The sequence below is a fragment of the Fistularia commersonii genome, chromosome 14, assembly GCF_037954325.1.
Source record: "Fistularia commersonii isolate RoL2024-O1a breed Wild chromosome 14, RoL_Fcom_v1.0, whole genome shotgun sequence".
Classification (NCBI taxonomy): Eukaryota; Metazoa; Chordata; class Actinopteri; order Syngnathiformes; family Fistulariidae; genus Fistularia; species Fistularia commersonii.
In genome coordinates this window covers 6235199-6245122 of record NC_141297.1, presented here as the reverse complement: position 1 = coordinate 6245122, position 9924 = coordinate 6235199, and the positions used below count along the sequence as shown (strand labels likewise).

Genomic DNA, 9924 nt, shown 5'->3' with positions numbered 1-9924 from the left:
TTATAATGAAAACAGTAATGATGATGATGATGATGATGATGGTGATGATAATCATGTGATACTAATAATGATAATGGTAATGATAATAACTACTACTGCTAATAACAATAATAATAATAATAATAATAATAATAATAACAATGATGATGATGATAATAATAGTAATGACAATGATAATGATAATAATTTCAATAATACCAGTAGTACTACCAATACTATGGCAGCTAATAACAATAACACTAATAATAATAATACCACTAATAATAATAATAATAATAATAACAATAAAAAAATAATAATAATATAAAGAAGAAGAAGAAGAAGAAGAAGAAGAAGAAGAAGAAGAAGAAGAAGACTAAAGCATCAGTCCACTTATCGCACTTGCTGTATGCAGGTTGAGGTGCAATAGTGTCTTGAATTTAGTCCGCCTGAGTTTTTCTCTGTATTACTGCTACAGGTGAGGATCAGGCTACAAGAACACTGTTCTCGTCTCCAGCTCGCTGTCCGGGCGCCGTGACCTGCTTCACGGTTCACCAGGTGGAACGTCTTCTTCCCACGGAGGCTCGCTCAGGCTCCGGCACCCTGCCGGACACATTTATTATTTTAAAAAGGTGAAATGTGGTACTTTATCCAGAGAACAGAAAAATGTAATTGTCGTAACTGGTTTATAACAATTTAACATGCGTCGATGTGACGAATGAGAACCATGTTAAATTTGAGGGAAGCCATGAGCAGCAAGCATAAGGATGTATATATATATCTTTATATCCATAGATACAGGACTGTCTAGGAAAATTAGATTATTGTGTTAAAGTTCTTTATCTTCTTTAATGCAATTAAAAACAAACATTACTTTTTCATGATAGTCTAATATTTTGAGATTGGATTTTTGAGATTTCTTAAGATGTAAGCCATAAATCAGCAATATTAGAATATTAAAAGCCTTGCAATATTTCAGTTGATTTGTATGACAAATGTATGACATTTTTGTTTTGGTAATTGCATTACAGAAGATAACGAACTTTATCACAATATTCTAATTTTCTGAGACAGTCTTGTATGTATACAGGCCAGTGACGTGCGGTGAGGTTCATGGCTGGTGAGGCACTGACGTCATCGCAGTCAGCTTTCAAACATATGAACCCTCACCATTTTATTGGCAGAGGTTGACATTTTTTATTTAAAATATCATATCAGCATTCTTTACATATACAAACTGTAGCATTGAAAAAAGCACATGTTAAAAAAACCTTATTGTCTCTTATCTTTACTTATAAATGAAGTCCATGTGCCACTCCTTCTGAAGCATCGATAACTTGCTTGTAGAAGTGTTCCGTTTCTTTCTTCAGTTTTAAAAGTCTCCCTGTCTCAATGGAAATCTCTGCCAGAGAAGACAGTCGTCCTTGTTCGGTCCTGTTCCGACTGTATGTTTTGAGTCTTTTCGGTGCCGAGAATGACCGCTACGCCAATGCTGTCATAGCAGGAACGGTGACCACCGGCTGGAGCAACTTCGTCGCCTCAGGAACAGATTGAATGAGAACCTTCTGGGCCAAAAAGTTGAGAAGCTGCCCAGGAGATTTACATTCATCCCTCACCGTTTGTACAGCCCGATGAGATCGGCAAAAAAATAGTTGGATAGCTGCACTTGACTTGCTAACTGTTAACTGTAGCTTGCTATTGCTAATTGTATTATTCTGCAGCCGAGTAGTAAGAAGGATCCCTGGGATCAGCGGCACCCCCTACCATGAGGCACCGTCACTGCGTGCCTCGCCTATTGTCTCTTCGCAGTTGTTTTATGATTACCATAAAAACAAGAATCACGTTACAGTTGTTGACGGAAAGCAGTAGACATATCGGCTAAACTATGGAAAATTTGTTCATATATGGCAGCACAGCAAGCGGAAACATTGCACAATCCATAGTGGGCTCAGCTGGTTGCCTCGTCACCGCACGTCTCTTCTTCATATTTGAACAGCAAATGTGAGTTTTTTTAGCGATTTTGGAAAAAAATTATTAAAAATGGTGAAGCTACATGGAAAATAACTTTATAGTACAGATCACTGAATAAATATATCCATTTAATTTATTTTTTCATTTTGCATTGTTGTCTTTCCATGATGACAGGTGAGGCCCTGCCTCCCCTGCCTCTACTGACAGCACGTCACTGACACAGATTTATTAAGAAAGTCTTGTTCCACAATTTCAGCGCGACACATTTGCAATGTTAAAGCTAATTTTGCTTGGGAACAAGCTGGCGGGTGGAGCGGACAGTTACACGCAGATCTATACAAGGAAAGATAGTTTTGTTTACATTCCCCTGTCGTACTCCATATTGAATTGCGCCACATTAGCCACCCTTTATTTCTATTGTTTTTTTGGAAACTTTTTGCCCTTCGACTATTTGAAAATCGTGTCACGTCACGACATTGGAACGGAATTCAAACGTAAACCGAGGAGCCCTGTATACACATGCAAATATACATGTTTTTACTTTGTTATTTATTCTGCGTCATCTTCTTAATTTGAAGCGACATGGAAATCCGCAAACATCATTTCGTCCTTCAGGCGGTCAAAATAGCGCTTTCTGTGTCGGCTGCAGAACCCCACCTGCCTCGCTCGGCAAACAAAATTAAAAAAGTCAGCACCAGCACAGACGGCAACAGCATCCCTTATCACGCAGAAATGTTTCAGACGGTGCCTCGGCTTCGGAAAGGGGGCGACAATTACAAAGCGCGTCCCGCAAACGGTTATAAATAAATGGTTGAGACGGTGATCAGTCAGTCCAGGGCGGGTGCGATGGGCCGCGTCGCAGGCCTAACAAAGACAGATTGGGAAACGGCGAGCGCGGCACTCACGCCGAGCGGATCTGCTTTTCCTGGTGCGGCTTAAAGTCGTCCGTACACGGATCTCTAGCGGGCGGATGGAGACACAACACACATTAGAGGGAGGGAGAATATCTGGGTGGAAAAAAAAAATCAAATCGCAGGGATTATTACGCGAAGGGTTATTGCAGAGCAATGAGAGGGGATGAGGGATTCCTCAAAAATACCCTCACTTTTCTGACGGGATGCGAGCATCCATCAATGTGCCCCCGCTTCCCGCTCACATTTTAAACCCTCGCACACATGATATAATCGGTCGACACACACGCGCAACGCGAGCGTAACACAACCCGACGGCTGAAGTTTGCTGTCGATCAGCGGCAAAACACGTCAGCTAACCAAAAGCTTCTCGGCTCAGCTTTTAACCTGCCGATACGGGCGGCGAGCGACTGGTCCGATAATTCTGGCTCTCGTGGAAATTCTCCAAAAAACAAGACAGCTCTGAAAAGCGGCGTCTCGGGTTTTCTCTCGCCGACTCATTTGGGATTCAACGCGAATTAAGATGGAAAAACTTGGGGCGATATTCCCAGGACATATATCAATCCATCCTCATCAGAGGCTGAGCTCCGGTTTAAGATGCGGAGCATGTACGCCTGAACCGGCCTTTGGACAAGTGCACACATCCCTGCCATGAGCTTCTCTTTACCCTATTGACTGAGGATGAGTCTGTCACTGGATCCGGATTAAAGTCTTAAGACCATCTATAAAAGGGGGGCCGGGCCATGAGAGGGACTTGTCAAAGATTTGTTTGCCGTCAGGGTGCTGTTTGAGAAGCTACGGCTCCTGAATAGCAAGATGCTCAGTTTCTATTCCTTCCTCAAAGTCACTCGAAGATCAAACCTCCCCTCTCGTCACGGTAATGATGAGAGTTTGGTATCTAATCAACCGTTAGCATCTTGCCGTGATCGTAACAAGCCTGTGCCGCCGGTGGCGGAGCTCGCCGGCGTGTGCGTTTCAAGTCGGAAATTCATAAAGCAAGCTCAAGAGAGAAATAAAACGGAGCGATGATCAGGATGGAGGGAGGACACCCACAGGTTTTATTTGATTTTCACCTGAGCAGCCTGAATATTACTTGATTTTTGTTTGTTTCACGAGATAGCTTGAAGTTTTATTGGGAATATGCTGTTACTCCAAAGCTACCGTCTACATTCATTTATTATCTAAATCCCTAATCCTGCAGTCGGGGTCTCGGGGGAGCTGGAGCCTATCCCGGCAGTCATTGGGTGAGAGGAGGGGTTCATCCTGGACCAATCGCAGGACCACATATAGACACATGCAACCATTCACTCCCTCAATTCAGGGGTTCCAATGAACCTCCTGCATGTTTTTGGACTGTGGACTGAAATGAGAACATGGAGATTCCACACAGAAGGGTCCCGTGTCGGAATCGAACCAGGTACCTTCTTGTTCTGAGGCAGAAAACCTAACTAATGTGCCACCCTGAAAGCTAGCATATATATTTTTTGTGATATTAGGTATTCTTGCTTTTAATGATGGTATTGTATGAGGAAGTCTAGTGCAGAACATGTATGTACTCTGTGAGACAGTGGGCTTCCCCACTGTCTCAAAAGCATATGACAGAGTGCCGAGAGAAGAACTCTGGTATTGAGTGGCAGAGAAGTATGTTAGACTGGTGCAGGACATGTATGCACGCTGTGAGACAGGGTGGAGTTGTGATCTGAAGAAGTTCAAGGTGGAGGTGGGACTCCATCAGGGATCAGCTCTGAGCTCCTTCTTGTTTGCAGTGGTGATGGACAGGCTGACAGATGAGGTAAGACAGGAATCTCCATGGATCATGATGTTTGCAGATGACATTGTTATCTCTAGTGAGAGCAGGGAGCAAGTGGGTGCAAATCTCAAGAGGTGGAGGTTGAAGGTTGAAGGTTGAATGAAGGTTGGCTGCAGCAAGACAGAGCGTATGTGAGTGAATGAGAGGAGCCAAAGTTGAACGGTGAGGCTTCATGAGGCGGAGATAAAGAAGGTGGAGGATTTTAAGCACTTCGGGTCAACAGTCAATGGAGAGTGCGGAAAAGAGGTGAAGAAACAGATTCAAGCAGGTTGGTTCAGGGGTGATGTGTGATTAAAGATTATCAGCCAGAATGAAAGAAAAGGTGTACAAGACAGTGGAGAGACCAGCAATGCTGTTTGGCTTGGAGGCAGAGGCAAGAAGAGACAAGATGCAGAGCTGGAGGTCGCAGAGATGAAGATGATGAGGTTCTTTGGGAGTGACAATGATGGATAGGATCAGGATTGAGTCCATCAGAGGGACAGCACATGTTGCATGTTTTGGAGATTTGGTCAGACTAAGATGGTTCAATCATGTGCAGAAGGATGGTAAGGTTGGACCTGCCAGGCAGGATGTCCAGAGGAAGACCAAAGAGAAGATTTATGGATGTGGTGAAAGAGGAAGTTAGCTGGTATAAGAGAGGAGGATACAGGGAATACGGTTGATTCACTTTGGCGACCCCTGAAGGGAAAAGTCGAATGGAAAAGAAGAGAGAAAGTTATTATATTCCAACTTCATTGGGTTGTTATCAGATTATGGCAGCACGGAGAACGTGGGTTCCCATGTTCCCCCCATGGCTGTGTTGGTTCTCCATGCCTCTCAACCAATCACTGACTGCCTCCAGCCCCGCCGCGACCCTCCATGCAGGGCAAGCAGTATAAATAATGGACAAGACAAATATTTACTTTCCGCAAACTTCCGTATCGATTATTTGAAATAAATACTTTTAAATACATTCAGGAACTTGTAGCCGCATTACGACTCGGCATGTCGGCAATCCATGACGTCTGGATTTATTTACCGGCGGAAAGGTCTCGTCTCATTTTAGGCAATTACAAATTATGGGTATCCCCACCACCCCTCGCAGCAGATCAAATGTCACCTTTGTGTCAGTGCAAACAAAATGCTAATAGAAGGCCGGCACGACGGCTGCCTATCGGGCCGGCTCGCCCCGTGGATCTGGCGAGACGCGTACCTGCCTGTCAACCTGCGCCTAATTATTATTCATGTTTACAAATTTTTTTATCTCCTGGGACAGTCTGCGCAAAACCAGCTGCATGCAAGATGAGCAAACAGAGGCCTGCGCCGGCGCACCGTGGGGGGGGGGGGGGGGGGGGGCATGCATTTATTCATGGCGGGAAAAAAAGCCCCATCCACACTGCGGCCCCGCCGTCTCCCTTTCTTCACCCCCAAGGGAGCGGACATTTATGAAGACATTCCATCAAAATCATTATAATAGCATTACCATTCCGCGCAGCCTGGAAACCTGCGTCATGATCGCACACCCACGCCGCGATGCCCTCCTCTGCTCATATCCAGTGTACGCCACCGGGCGAGGAGAGGGAAGATGGCGCCGCGTGCGTCCCCCCCCCCCTCACCGCCACCCACAGGGGAACCCGTGGAGAGGTGCTCACGGATCACTTTCCCGGTGGTCTGCGAGCCTCCATCCGCCGTGGAAGGAGCGGCAATCTGCAAAAAAGGGGATGTAGGGAGGGAGGGGTCGGCACAGGAATACTGCTGGCGGGAATTGAATATTCACTACATGACATTAAATTACATTACAGGTTTGTTTGTTTGTTTGTTTTTTTCTGGCTTGAGATTAAAAACGGGCGTTTATATATTCATATCCCGTCTCCATCCTCTCACGTCCAGAAAAAGTGAACGAGGGATAATCTGAAGTAACCACGCTGCATAATAAGCCGAGCAGAAAATAATAAGAATGATAATAGTAATGATAATCTACCTGCGATTTGGTGCAGGCAGCTGTGGAATCAGCCTCTTCCAGCCATCTGATCATTTCTCAAATCCCCCCCCCCCCCCGCATCTGTTCCTATGGGGATTCCAAGATTATAGGTTGCCATGGTAACTTCAAACATTGCAATTAAAAGAAAAAAAACAAATCACTGAAAGGCACATTCTGATGTACATCATCACACCGTTGTGATTTATGCAAAGCTGTGGGAGGAGGAGTCCAAATCCACTTCTTATTCATGCCTGTGGGATTTTGTGTGAGGGTTTAGTGTTTTTCTTTTTTTTATGGTGATTTCAGTTGCCATGGAAACTCTTAAAGTCACCAAATATCTTTCTAAACTTATTTACAGGTACATATATGGACGGCTGGAGGTTTACGGAGGCGTGGATGTTTAAACCCACAGTTTAAATATGGATGAATGTTCACCCGGTGAGCCGTGTGTGTTCACCTTGCAGGCCAACACACACACACACACACACACACACACACACACACACAAATATGCTCAGGGCCGTAGAGGGAGATCCATCACTGCAACATGTCGATAAATACAACCCAACTCGACTGACCTTTCCAAATAAAACTCATGACAGACGGTCAACATGAGGTCACAAGGTCGACCCGGATATACACAAAAAAAAAGTCGCGTGTCTTATATCTCTCTCTGCGCCGAGATTCAAAAGTTCTATTTTCCAGAAACCGAAATAAATCAACAGTTATTCATCCTTAGAGCTGGGAACAGACCAAAACGATTTACTTGCACGAAACAATCTTCCCGTCCTCGGCAGAAGTGCGCGACTGAAGAGAAAAACGATCAAAATTAGCTGCGAGAACAAGAGGCGACGCTTTTCGCCAATTATGATCGGGAAGCAGGAGAAGGAGGAGGAGAGACGGCGCTCGCTGTCGCCCACTGATCTTTTTTTTTTTTTTCCGGGAACCCACAATATTGTTTTGGTGCGAGAAAAAAAAAAACCCATGAACATTCTTTGTCAAACAAACAAAAATACCAAGCGGGAAATGAAACGGCGGTCAAACCGACGTCTCCCGCAGGCCACCGTAGGCTCTGTTTTGCAGTTTGTTTGTTTTTTCGCTGTAATCCATTAAAGCGTGGCAACAAAACCATGCAGGGTTGGGGGTCGTCGGGGGTCCGAGAGCCCCCCCCCGGCCCCCTTCACCCCGCCACACCTGGGGCCGCACCTGCTGCTCTCCAGGAGAAGGGGGTCACAAACCCCCCCCGGGAGAGACCTCATTCAGAGCCCATTAGATTTGGCACGGATGGCGTCTGTTTGCGCTGCTCGGTCTGTTTATTGCCACCGCAGTCTGTTTATTGCCCCCCTCCTCCACCCCCTCCCGCCACCCGGGAGGGTTTTTAATTAATTAAAGCAAGGGGGCTGATTATTCTGTTAATTGAACAGCAGAGTTTTTCTCTCGCGGTTAATTGGGTTTAAGCTCCGCTCATACTTCCGCAGAGTGCATGTCTGTGCGGGGGTTTTTAAAATCATTCATTTTGTGAACGAGCGAGTGAATAACTCCATGTGTGAATGAAAGGGTGAATGTTTTCAGGGGAGAAGATTTTGACGAGAATCGCTGAGAACCACAGACGGGGTGAGCGTGAGGGTGAACGTCTTCATGACGTCACGAACGAGAGGGCGAATGGTTGCACGTCAGGGATGGCGAGGTCAGCGGGCTCGACAAGCGGAACCGGACGCTTCAGACGCTACTCTGTGCCTGTGCGACAGCAGTCTGGATGCGACTTTGACCGTCTGGAGGTGCATCTGTGCTACCACTACCTCACCCGTTCATATCCTCATTCTGTTATCTACTTTTATCCTTGTCGTTTTCTGCGTACGATAACGTCACAATACAATTACGAGAGCAAGAAAATCAAAATTAACGGGGCCAAGCGCCGATCGCCAGATGCCGCATCTTCTGAATTGCCGTGAATTGGATGCTTCCGGCATCCCTCGGCCACCTCGTCCGGGTAGTTTGCGCAGTACATGAACCTCGTGTCGCGTTCCTATCTCTTGCGTGGCATAATTTTATATCTTTGTGCTTATTTGGGGTATATTTTTTTAATAATCATCATGGGCCCTAAGAAACCAAATGGTTAGGTAAGTGGTGAACCCAGAAAGAAGATGCTTTTTAATGGAAATTAAAAACATGCCGTACATGTGATCAATATTGCACGTAAATAAAATCGCTGGTTGGGACAAATTAATTTGTTATTTTAAATGGGGAAAATTTATTCAAGATACCAAAAAAAAACAACATACGAACCCACCTCTGGAACAAATTAAGTTTGTATCTTTAGGGACAAACTTTTGTATCTTTTGTTGCGCTGCTGTGATAAACGTATTTTCCCTACGGGGATCAATAAAGTATTATCTTCTTCTTCTTCTTCTTTTCCTTTCAAACTCTTTCCATGGGTCGCCACAGCAAATAAACCTTCTCCATCTGACCCTATTCTCTGTATCCTCTCACACACATCAACTACCTTTATATCATCCCTCACTACGTAAAGTATTATCTTATATGAGGTGTGAATGAGTTTTATGTATCTACATATATATATATATATATATATATATATACATATATATATATATTAATGACAGCTGGGATAGACTTCAGCCGGAATGAATGAATGAATGAATGAATGAATGAATGAATGAATGAATGAATGTCAGATGCAGAATCAGGGTTGCTTTTTGTTGAAAGCAGCTCCTGCTACAAAGTCAAATAAAATTCTATTTAAAGAATAAAATAGCGAATAATAAAAATTAAATAAAATAATAAGAACAGTGAAGATTGAAAAACATAAATAAAAATAAAATAAAAGAATATAAAACAAAATAAAATAAAATAAAATAAAAATAATATAAGATAAAATAAGAATAAAAGTTAAAGGTAAGTAAAAATATATAAAAATATATGTAATGTATATACACGTGTATCTACAACTACATGTATATTATTACATGCAGTCATTTTGTGTATAAGCAGGGTTTTTGTACAGTACAACATTAATTGCATAGAAGACAACGGAACTATTGCATATTTGGAGAATTACTGCACATGCCAACTGACGCTGAGTGTGTGACACTCAGAGTGAGGAGTTGTACAGTCTGATGGCTGATGGCCATGTCTCTAACCTGCTCCCGTTCCTGGTTTTCGTGTGACCACCCAACTGATCCTGCACCCAGACGCCTCTGACAGACACCCGCCGTTTTGTCGTGAAGATAAGATTATTTTTTTCCAGTGAACCGTTTTGTTTTTTGTCCTCA

General features: G+C 43.9%; 1 long non-coding RNA gene across 1 annotated transcript; it reads right to left on the bottom strand.

The window, feature by feature from the left end:
• Nucleotides 1–379: 379 nt before the first annotated feature.
• LOC147227095 (uncharacterized) lies at nt 380–6698 on the bottom strand. Its single transcript, XR_015107090.1, has 3 exons — nt 6632–6698; nt 6134–6357; nt 380–582 (listed from the first exon to the last, which is right to left on the bottom strand). It is a non-coding gene; the product is annotated as an uncharacterized LOC147227095 (long non-coding RNA).
• Between the last annotated feature and the right edge of the window lie 3226 nt (nt 6699–9924).